The sequence below is a fragment of the Hemibagrus wyckioides genome, linkage group LG14 (assembly GCF_019097595.1).
Source record: "Hemibagrus wyckioides isolate EC202008001 linkage group LG14, SWU_Hwy_1.0, whole genome shotgun sequence".
In the NCBI taxonomy this organism is placed as follows: Eukaryota; Metazoa; Chordata; class Actinopteri; order Siluriformes; family Bagridae; genus Hemibagrus; species Hemibagrus wyckioides.
Window position 1 is genome coordinate 15029629 of NC_080723.1, and position 11933 is coordinate 15041561.

Sequence of the window (11933 nt, forward strand, 5' to 3'; positions counted from 1 at the left end):
ACACACTCTGAAAGCTCACATTGGCCACCCACAGACTCTCTAGCAAATGTACCTTTTTAACAACATAACATCTTAAACAGAAACCTTAGCACGAGGAGTTAGCAGCACACAGCAACAACTAGTAGGAAAAAAAGAGAAATAAAAAGCTCCTTGACTTCTTATTCAGTATCTGTATCGACAAGTACTGAAAAAAATGGCACTGATGCAGCCCGAGTAGTCTCGGTCGGCCAAACTGTCCTTTTCCACAGAGGATATACTATAAAAAAATGATTTTACATCTCATACCTATGACTTAAATAAAACTCGCCGCCATCTACTACTTGAGCTGAATCCCAGATCCACTTTGTTTGTGTCCTACACAGGGTCTAGCATAATGGTGCTTTACACCCTACTTACCATGCTGTTTGAGACCCAGCCAAGCATTAAGAGGTTTATTTGACATTCCTACATGTACAGGCAGTACAGCTGACTCAAAATGGCCGATTTTTTTGTTTGTGCAAAGCTCTTAATAGTCAGCAGAAGAGATAAAAAAAGACTGAACCAATACAGTAAATAATAAAAGAGAGAGAGCTATAAGGCTGAACATACAATAAAGGCTGTAATATATATATATATATATATATATATATATATATATATATATATATATATAAATATATATTAATAAATATATATATATATATATATATATATTTAAAAATACACACACTATGAAATACAAATGCAATGAAATAAAACAACGCACACTGCACATCATATCCAGGTTTACTGCGCTATATCTTCTGAAGGTCGGTAGTGTGAAGAACTCTAGCAGCAGGTTTCTATATGACAGAGAGAAAAACTTCTGAACTTGAGATGAGGTAGACATGTTCTTTCCTTTCATTACATCTTTTGTCATCAGCCTGACGGCGGCTGGAAAGAAGCTGTTATAAAAACGTGCTTTGTCTGTAATGATACCGTCTGGTCCGCAGAGTCTCGGGCTGTATCTCGAGCGCCATGGGAAAAAACCTGAGTATTTGTGTTTGCACTCAAACCTCTTTATTCGTGCAAAAGAAGAAACTATCGGCTCACTCGGCTTTAGTGCATGAGCGATCATTTAAACTGGACGTGACTCATTGCTCAGTGGCCTGTGCTCCAGCAACACACACATCTTAACATCAAATAATAAACACATGCCTGGTTTTATTTCAAGATCATTTCCAGAGTGGTAGAAGCGAGTGCGGGCAGGTTGGAATGGGTGGAGAAAGGTGTCGGGAGCTCTGTGACGGAAAAATATCAGCGAGAATCAAGGGGAAGGTGTACAAGACAGTGGTGAGACCGGCCATGCTGTATGGTTTAGAGGCAGTGTCACTGAGGAAGAGACAGGAGCTGGAGGTAGAAGAGCTGAAGATGTTGAGGTTCTCTTTGGGAGTGACAAGGTTGGACAGGATTAGGAGCGAGTACATGAGAGGGACAGCTCATGTTGGACGTTTGGGGGGACAAAGTTATGGAGATGTTTGGATATGTTCAGAGGAGGGAGAGTGAGTATATTGGTAGGAGAATGTTGGACATGGAGCTGCCAGGCAGGAGGCAAAGAGGAAGGCTAAAGAGGAGATATATGGATGTAATAAATGAGGATATGAAGCCAGTGGGTGTAAGTGTTGAGGATGCAGAAGATAGGGATAGGTGGAGAGAGATGATTTGCTGTGGGAAAAGCCAAAAGAAGAAGAAGATTATTTCCAGAGTGGTATTTTATAGTCTATGTTTTAATAGACAACACCTGATAACCTTAGAGAAAACGTCCTACTTTGACAGGCAGGGGCACACACACACACAGGGAGTGCACTATGAATGACGGATCTTTAGATGGAAAAGTGGTCCAGATTCCACAGGTCTCTCTAATCAACACGGCCCTAATGTTCATATGTGACACGACAGTTACGTCTCACACACTTAGCACTTCTGCTACGCTACGCTCTCTACCGTCTAGTCTGTGAATTTGACAGATAGTATTGTCTCTCATGATTTTTTTTTACTAAAAGGGAAGTATAAGCTGCTTCCCAGTCAACTGCAAAAATGTACATATTGTGATGCTGCATACTTTAGGAGAAAATGGTGAATTTTTAAAATATACTGTATATACCAACACAGACCTTTTCTAAGATGTGTTGTCCACCTGAGTGTCAGTGACCATCTGAAAATTGTTCTCATTGAGCATCAGCTCCTGGTAGCTCCGCCCCCGTCCACTATAAAAGCAAAGCTGTGAGTGTTGAGTGTATGAAGTGTCCAACATTTGTTTTTTTCAGTTGAAGAAGTGAACCATCGCGGTGTGTGTGAAGTGCATGTCTTCTTGTTAGAATCTTCAGAATAGTGTAAAAGTATGTTATTTGGGACACGCCTCTGGACACACTTAACCCCTATGGCCACATGCTGAACAGGAAGTTGCATCAGCTTATTTCCTGACACTCAAGTGAAGAACAATAGATTCCATCATTTTTATTGCTTTACTTTCACTGATATATAGACTGAAAGTAATTTTTTTTTTTTACATAAATCATTTATCTTTAATATGTCCTTGTGTTGTTAACAGGCTAGTCAATCACTTTTTGTTTATTTGGCTATTTTTATGCTTTACAAAAAAACCTGTTGCTTTCTGAATGTGTCGTTTTGCTATAAATGAAGGTCTATATGAAGTTTAAGAGTAAGAGGTTTGAATGATGAAGTGCATGTTTTCTGAAGCAGTGTCTTGTAAGAGTTAGAGCTAAAACGCAGTGCAGATGTGGAACACATCACCAAAGCTCGACTCTGAATCTCTTGTTGAATGTTTGAATCGATCCCTCTTAAAAGAAACTGTAAAATCCTCAAAGAAAATAGGCACTGTTGTTTTAAAATGCTTCCAGTCCAGATATTTAAAACCTTGAGAAAATACAAGTGGAGTGCACAGAGTCATTAACTGTTATTACTGGTCTCTAAAGAAAGCACACAGAGAGAAACGAGGACAAACTTTCTCACATATAAACACACACACACACACACACACACACAGCTTTGAAGTTAACTGAGACATCCTGCAACAGTATTAGTATTACAATTTGCCATATGTGAATCTGGAGCTCTTTGTATGTACAAATATCAGAATGAGAATCTGTGTTATTTATGAAGTGTTCTCAAACATACATACAGGAATTTTATTTGGTGATGGAGAAGGGATAGACAGACAGACAGACAGACAGATAGATAGATAGATAGACAAACAGGCAGACAGACAAACAGATAAGACAGACAGACAGACAGACAGATAGAACAGACAGACAAATAAACAGACAGATAGGATAGACAGACAGACAGACAGGCAGGATAGACAAACAGATAGACAAACAGGCAGACAAACATAAGATAGACAGACAGACAGACAGACAGGATAGATAGACAAACAGAGACAGATAGACAGACGGGCACAGACGGGCAGGCAGACATAGATGGACAGACGGACAGATAAGATAGACAGACAGGCAGACAGACAGACAGGATAGACAGACAAACAGATAGGCTAGACAGACAGATGGGACAGACAGGGGGACAGATAGACAGACAGATCAGCTAGACATAGGATAGATAGATAGATAGATAGATAGATAGATAGATAGATAGATAGATAGATAGATAGATAGATAGATAGATAGATAGATAGATAGATAGATAGATAGATAGATAGATAGATAGATAGGACAGACAGGTAGATAGATAGATAGATAGATAGATAGATAGATAGATAGATAGATAGATAGATAGATAGATAGATAGATAGATAGATAGATAGATAGGACAGACAGGTAGATTGGATAGATAGACAAGCAGACAGGTAGATGGGATAGACAGGCAGATAGATAGATAGATAGATAGATAGATAGATAGATAGATAGATAGATAGATAGATAGATAGATAGATAGATAGGCAGACAGACTGGCAAACAGACAGACAGTTGGGATAGATAGATAGAAAAATAGGATGGGCAGACAGACTGACAGATAGACAGACAGGCAGACAGATAGGATAGATAGACAGAAAGATAGGATAGACAAACAGTTAAGATAGACAGATAGGATAGATAGGTAGACAGACAGATATGATAGACAGACAGACAAGATAGAATAGAATAGACAGGCAGTCAGACAGACAGATAGGATAGACAGACAGACAGACAGAGACACTTCATACATTGCTTTATACATAGGAGCTGGAACACTTGAGCATCTTGATTAGACATTCCTGACATCAGATGACATCTCAATTACTACTAAAGCTTTCATCACAGCTTGCAATTTCATCACAGCATATATAAAACTCCCTATTCTCAAGTTAATATTAAAAAAATTAAATAAAAAAACCCATATCCACCATGTCTCTCTAACTTTTACACACAATTCATCATTTCCTCTCCTACAAAGAACATGAGCAATCCGTCAGAAACCTCTTATTTAGATACAGAACTCATATCCTGACTACTAGGGCAGCCTTCACTCATTTGGAGTGAAGAGTAACAAACAATACTTAAAATAGCTCTGCGGTTAAAAAAGAAATGAATTCGGTGTTGATTAATTTTCTATAAGCAGATAACTCCGTCTGTAACTGAAATCACAGGTTTATATTAAAGCGCTTGGTCAGGTACGTTATTGTTCCTGTTGTAAAGGCGAGTTCACAGGGACTTGTACAGCAGACTGAATTCAATTAAAAAGACGTGTGTAGCTGTACAGTGAGGAGACGTGCATTTATCAGCAGTGGCAGGAGTCAAACTAAGCTGTACATTTTGTTTTGTTTACATTTTCCTTCACAGGAAAGTCTTCAGGACTGTGGATTTGCAGTTTCTCACTAACAGGACAAGCTGTATTTTTCTCTCATTAAATTCAAGGGAACAGGAGAGGCTGGAGAAGGAACTGGTGTTTATCGCTGCTACAGAACTAGAGATAACAAGCGAACTAATCTCACGGACATTCTACTGCACTGACTGTTACAATACATGGATAAAAAAAAAACAGGACGTCATTCTTTACAACTTAGATAGACACCACTGATAACGGGGATACCAAGAAGTCTTCCCCCTTAATCTCTGTGTCTTAAATAACTTACATATGAAGGGTTTAATAAAATATATACAAAAATCGAGGGGGAAAAAATCATTTGACCCTTGACCCTGTTTGGATCGGTTCATCAGCTCAATGACACAAATCAGAAGAGCAGACGACCCGCTGGTGTTAAGACAGAGGCACAAAAAATAACCGCCATGTTAAATACCATGAGGAAACCAGTACCAGGCAAATAATCAGCGTTAAGGTGGCTACAGTAACCCCACCTCACATCGGACCACATCAAGAGCACCCACAACGGCCTTGACGCTCTTTCCCGGGTACAGCACTCCTCATCATGTTTTATCCCAAACTTATTGTATTTAAAATCATGTTTACTTGATTACTCCCTGGATTACTGGCTTCATAATATCCCATTTAGAGCGACTGCTCCGAGCTTCATATTTTAAACATTTTCACAGAGGATTAGAGAAAGACGCTGGCTTCCAAATCAGACCGTTTTATTCAAGAGCACAAACACTGTGCAAAAACACTGCCTAAGAGCCTAAGCGTAGTGTTTGAATTGAAGAAAGTATTTAGTAATATTGGGCAATCTTGGTAAAGCACACAAAGCTATACGCTTAAAGCTGATAACACAGACACACACACACACACCTCTTAACCGCACATACAGCCCAGCATGCATGAGCTCCTTCTCTGCAGTTCAGCAACAATGAAGTGTAAATTGCAGCATGCAGGTTCCTGTGACTCAGGATATTAGAAATATCCCCACCTACATTTAGGTAGCGTGGAAAAAAGTAAAAAAAAAACCTCAGGCGTGAGATAGTGAGGGAGGAGGTGGATTGTGGGTATGTCACGTTCAGGCACGTTGGAAGAAATCAATACAAGAAGCATGACTTTGTTAGCAACGACGGCTTATCACATCATTTAGCAGCTGTACACAGTGGCACAGTGTGCATTCAGGAGATAAACAAACTGACACAGAGCTCCTTGAGCGGCCCTGCATCTGACACGCCGGAAAACAAATAAACGGCTTGATCAAGGCGTTCATTCAAAACATTCATGCGTACAAAACACAAGGCTTCCCAACACCCACGCAAGCCACGGATGGAGAGGAAGAGGCCCTCGGCGGGAGCGCAACGCACGGCTTCATCAACTCACTGCTAGATGGCACTCACTGACTCGTTTAGCGTTTGATGATGTGATAAAATACGACTGCATTATCCAGCGTTTGGAATATCGTCGATGTTTGTTGCTCTTTGACACCGTATTGTCTCGCACGACCTCGGGTTAATTCAACGCTACAGCGTTAAACTAACAGGCTACATCTACTCAACCTTCTCCAAAAAAAAAAACAAACAAACAAAAAGACATGCAACAAATGAAACAACAGGAAGTGATGTCATAGGAAAATAATCAATAAGGATGTGGCGTGATGCGTTGGATCTTAGAAGTTATTGGTTTCCTAGAATAGTGTTTTATTCCTCTGAGACATTTTTAATCCTTTATTAAAGACTTTTTATTAAATGTATTTAATGCTTTGGATCATCTGTTGGTCACTTACTTTACAGCAGCTATAAAAAGACGTTATTGTCCTTGGGAAGTTACTATGCCGGGGGGAAAAAATATGCAGCTTGCAGGTCATCTGTCCTGAAGACACCATGGTGGAAAACTTTACTGGTGTTAATGGTGTACACTGGAGACACGATTTATAAACGTTAAGAAATGAGTTGGTTACAAAAGATATGACTGTGCTGCATTCCAGGTGAAGCTGCAACGTGTGTTGTCTCGTCTTCATCCAATAAAAGCCCCCCAGTTGCTTAATGGACTGAAGTCGAATCGACATGGCCGAGCACGTGGCTCTCCGCTCAGCTGGGAAATACGTTTATAGCAGTATTAACTTTAGATCATTTAATACAGACACGGTAGTATGGTCCGTGTTACGGATTCAGCCAAATGATCACTGTTTTAAGAAGGCAATCATCACCATTATAGTTATCACTAATGGCTACTCGCGATTGTTCCTGCCGTGCTGCAATTTCAGACCAAAACTGAATGGTGCACTCTGAAGTTCACTGTCGTAGAACAATACAAATAGACACTCAAAGTAGTCTTTTCATGAACTTTACATGCTTAAACAAAAGACAGAAGCACCTTAGTTTCTTTCCCTACTTCTCACGAGGTGGGCAATGACGCACTAATATACAGCGGTGACTTGAATTACATCCTTCACTACCGTCACAGCCTCGCTGTTAAAGAAAATTAATCAACACTCGCTTACTGATTCAATTCGAGAATTCAACAAAAATGGAATATAATGAAGCAAGATCCCACTCGCAGTCTTGCTGTTTAACTGAATATCAGAACAGCTGAGAAGAGGCTGCAAGTAATCACCAGCGTGCTGATATTCAGTACAACAACACGATTGTTCTATAAAACAAGACATTTATTTAGAGTAACTTGACAATTCAGACACTCCGTCAATGAACATCGTTCTTAAAGGAGCCACAGCTGGATAAAGTGGTGTGTGTGTGTGTGTGTTGCCATGCAACTATACCCTAGCTTAAAACATCACCCTTAATTGATTTGAAACCAAAGTAGAGGTTTTACATTTAGGACAAAGAAAGACAGTTAGATGTCTAGCTTTGTCTCAACAAACACCTGGGTGACCTTTCAAAGAAGAAATTCGACCAATATCAACAAGAATCCAAATCAGCTGCCTCTATTGCCTAACGCCTGACCACAGGCTTTACCCGTTTTAGAACTCGCTTTTCCTGACAAACAGAGAAACAGCAGACTGCACACACAGCTTTGTTTCAACCGAAAACCTTTCAGCTGCTGCCAGCGAGTCAGAAGTGGCAACAACACACGAGGCACGCCGAGGCCGCCTCCTCACAACCACTTCTGAACTTTTTCTTCTCAAATAGTGAGGCACACATCGACCTTGACAAACCAGCGTGCAAGACAACACACAAAGGGCATCGGATGAAGAAAATCAAACCTGACGTCGGGCACTACGCCAGTCTGCTGTCGGTCTGTCAGTTCGCTCACACTGATATTGCTCACTTTTCATCCACGGATTCTGATTCACTCGGTACACTCCTACATGAGCGAGTCACAGCAGCCGATTGAGTAATAAGCAAAACGATTGCGGTACACTTTGTCTCAGGTTTCGGCATCAGAAGGACATCATTGTGGATTTGCTAAGAAATCTGCTGCGAGCCACATTTCAGCATTTTTGGATTTCATACCAGCCAGTCTCTGGAGGATTTTAAGCAAAAAGGGTCCTGTGTGTCCAGGAAAGTGCAGATTTAAGCTTTGAATACTGCTTCTTTTGCCTGGATGGTCTTCCAGCACGTGCCATTATCTCCTCATAACTGAACAAGAAAGCAGCACTGGAATTATCTTCAATTACCCAGACTACCTATATTATGAACATTTACTGATAAAAAAAAAAAATATGTGGCTTAGACATAAGATTTATTCACCGTCTCAGATTTGATTACAAATACAGTGAGCACTAAAGAAACGAAAGGAAGTGTGCACCTTGAATGATCTTTGATCATTAACATGTGATCTTCAACAGTGTCTAAGATTTATTTTAGAATGAAATTCTAAGCTGCCTTTTTTTTTTTTTTTTGTTCACTCCTCGGATTCCCTAAATTACTCACAGTTCCATTCAACTGTCTGCTGATAGTTCTGCCAGTAGGTAAATAAATAAACAAACAAACAAACCCCGCACCAACCCCTCCACCTCAACTCAGAATTCCTAGTCGTAAACTCAGGAGGGTCTCCTAAACCCCCAAGTTCAGCAAGTGACATCAAATCAACAAGGCTGCTCTCAGCATCAACAACATATATAAATCAAGTCTACAACCCTGATTTCAGGAGGTCTACATACATCACTCTTCACAGTTAGTTTTATTAAATCAAGGTGGTTTATGAGGTATGAGGTACTTCGAATGCAGCATTAGCCCACACTTTATCTCAGCCTACCTAAAGAGAGTGATGCGGCAGCACTTTAGACTGCCCAGCTCCCTCACCTCTTCATCTATACACATCCCACCCCATGAGATCAGATTCAGCTTCTATGTTAATACCACCATCAACGCTATTGCATTCGTCATCTACTAGGTAGCTAACTGGATGAGCAGCGTCTCTGCTCTTATTTCGCATAACTGTGTCATATAGCTGCACTGCATTCTTAAACTCTGAGTCAAACACCTGCAGTCTCCACTACTCCTGCATGGTATTTATCATGAATATGCTGGTGAGCATCACTTAAGTAACAGTGAGTGAATATTGAAGCTCTTACACTTTCAAGTCAAGCTAAAATATAGCACCAAAATCACAAATATTTTACAAGTGTGCCTTCAGGAAACCTTACAGTCCAGCTGTCCTTATACTGCTTACCAAAAGAGACACATCTCACACCACCACTGTCTCACACCACTGTCTCACACCACTGTCATGTTCTCTCCTATGGCTTCCTGTAGCTGTACACATTAGATTGAAAACCCGGTTCACAACCTGAACATCAAGCACCCGAAGCCAAACGGACAGCTTGACTTAACCGGCCGCCTGTAAAAACATTCTGAAGATGAGCATGAAGACTCTCCTCTGTACCAGCACTCAGGTGGTGTAATGAACTCCTCCTGAATCTCTGAACTGCTGAGATATTCTGACTGTCTTCAACACAGACTGAAAACTCATCTGTTTAATAAAGCACTCAATATGGTCTATCAGTGGCTGACCCTGCTGATGTGTCTGGACTCTTCAAGTCAGCTAGAAATCGAGGAAAGTTTCACTCATGAACCCTAAACTGCTCGTTGGTTTCCCCTAACAAACAGGGTTCCTGAGGGTTTTCCAAAAGCGTTCCAAGCAACTATTCAAAGAACCTGAAAGGGATCTTTTTTTTTTTTTGACTACCAAAGAAAGAGCACTGATGTCGTTTTCTGAAATCGTGAAACACGACATTGAGTGACCTGAAATGGGTGAGGAAAAAAAATAAAAGCACAAATTCACAAACAAAATCATTTATCTGTACGGAAAGATGACGACTCACCAACTCAACAAATCGCTCTGGATAACATTAGTTGCATGCTATAAATGTGAATATACTAATATAAAGTGAGGTGTGTTGTACTCGATATATTCAGCTGTCATATAAATCAACAGAGTCACTTAAAGAGGTTCATTAAACTGTACATTTCCTCCAAATTTGACATTACCAGTTTTACTCTATCAGGCCCAAACGTGCTTTTTTGTGGGAATTAGGAAGACATGCATTTATAGTGACATTCATCATGCTTCCAGGCAAACTTTATCTCTGATAATCGAGCATGACCATCCTTTCACGTTATGTTCTCGGTTCGATATATCGCCACACCGGCGCCTGGATGAGGGAGGAAGCCCGACTTGTTGGCTCCAGTGGCTCTGGAGCCTCCAACATATTAGCACAAGCTGCTGAAACCCAATCGGCTGCTTTAGGCTCTAACTTTGTTTTGTCCCAACTTTATTTTTGGTCTAAGCACATTTCATGCTAGTCGAATCCCAACTTTTAACAGCATGAAAGTGGTGGATGAGGTGCTTCACCGATCGCTTTTCTTCTTCAAGAACATTCCAGGCTAAAGGGAAAAAGAGGACTGGTTTTCCCCCAGCAAAGCCACACACCTCACGCAAAAAGACAACCCGTGCACGTTAAATCCACACAAGGACACACTGAACGCTTTACCGACCAAACCCCTGACACAACAAATTTACACTTTAACATCCTTGTTAAGAAAAAGCCGAGCCTGGTATGAAAGTGCTGGGCCCGTCGCCATCCACAGCACGACCACATAGGCACACACGTAGCCTATAACAACACGTATAGCATGCATAGCTGCCATCAAGCGGACAAGAAACGGAGAGTATATTTAAAAAAACTCCTCGATCAGGACCTAAAACCTGACAAAGGACAAGTTCGTGCACAGACCTGTGTAGATTAGCCTAAGTTAAACAAACTAACCTGTTTATGAAGAGAGCGCTCCGCTGGATGTTGGGTTGAATCCGAGTTAAATCCACTATCAGTAAAACAAAGAGGCGAAAATGCACGAGCGGTTCCGAAACAGGCCGAAACCATGGGGGGCCGAAGCGCATGCGCGAGGCTGCAGCTTGAATGGGGGAGGTCAGGAGTCCCGTGTTAGCGTGTATAATTCAACTCATTCATATGAGGAGGTTATCCTGTTTTAGGGAGAACTGCTAAATGTATTTGCTTTATTTTCGAAATAATTACGCGCATAATTAGACCTGAATAACCTTGAAAAGCCTGCATAATGCACAAGTCTCTCACTACAGTGTAAAGTTTTGCATGCCATAAGGACAAAACAACGAAAATAAAAACAACCAAATTCTTTTAATCTGCGGGACATGTTGGATTTCACAGATATATTTATAATCACAATGTTCAAATATTGAATAGTGAGATATTAATAGCCATGAAAGCCATAGTGATAAAAAAAATAGACCAAACAGCAAACGTTTACACTGCAATTCGCTTCTACAAATATTTATACTAATTCTTCCCACCCTTTGCCCTTATAACTGCCTACTACTTTTCTACCCTCTTCTACTATTTATCTTTACCTTCATTCTTTCCTTACATCTCTGTTATTGTTCTGTTGTTTGTCCCTGTGGGAGAACTTCTCAAAGGTTAAAGCTAGAATCTGCTATGGATCATTTAGTTGTAACCTCTTTCACATTGCTAAGCCAACATCTTGTCTAATTCTCGTGGTGTAGACAGTTACAATTAAATAAGTCTTCTTCGACATTCATAGGGTCAGTTTTAAAAATAACATTTGTTTTATTTAAAGGTGTCTTATTTAGGA

The 11933-nt window shown here is 40.4% G+C and overlaps 1 protein-coding gene across 2 annotated transcripts in view; it reads right to left on the reverse strand.

Annotated features, from left to right (window-relative positions):
- LOC131365010 (polycomb group RING finger protein 3) overlaps positions 1-11217 on the reverse strand; it is a 45629-nt gene extending 34412 nt beyond the window's left edge. The window contains exon 1 of one of the 2 annotated variants that reach the window (XM_058408568.1): positions 11075-11217. The gene's annotated coding sequence lies outside the window, so the exon portion shown is untranslated. Of the gene's footprint in view, positions 1-8065; positions 8137-11074 lie in introns of those variants that run through there. The other variant, XM_058408569.1, reaches the window with a different exon arrangement.
- Positions 11218-11933: the final 716 nt, after the last annotated feature.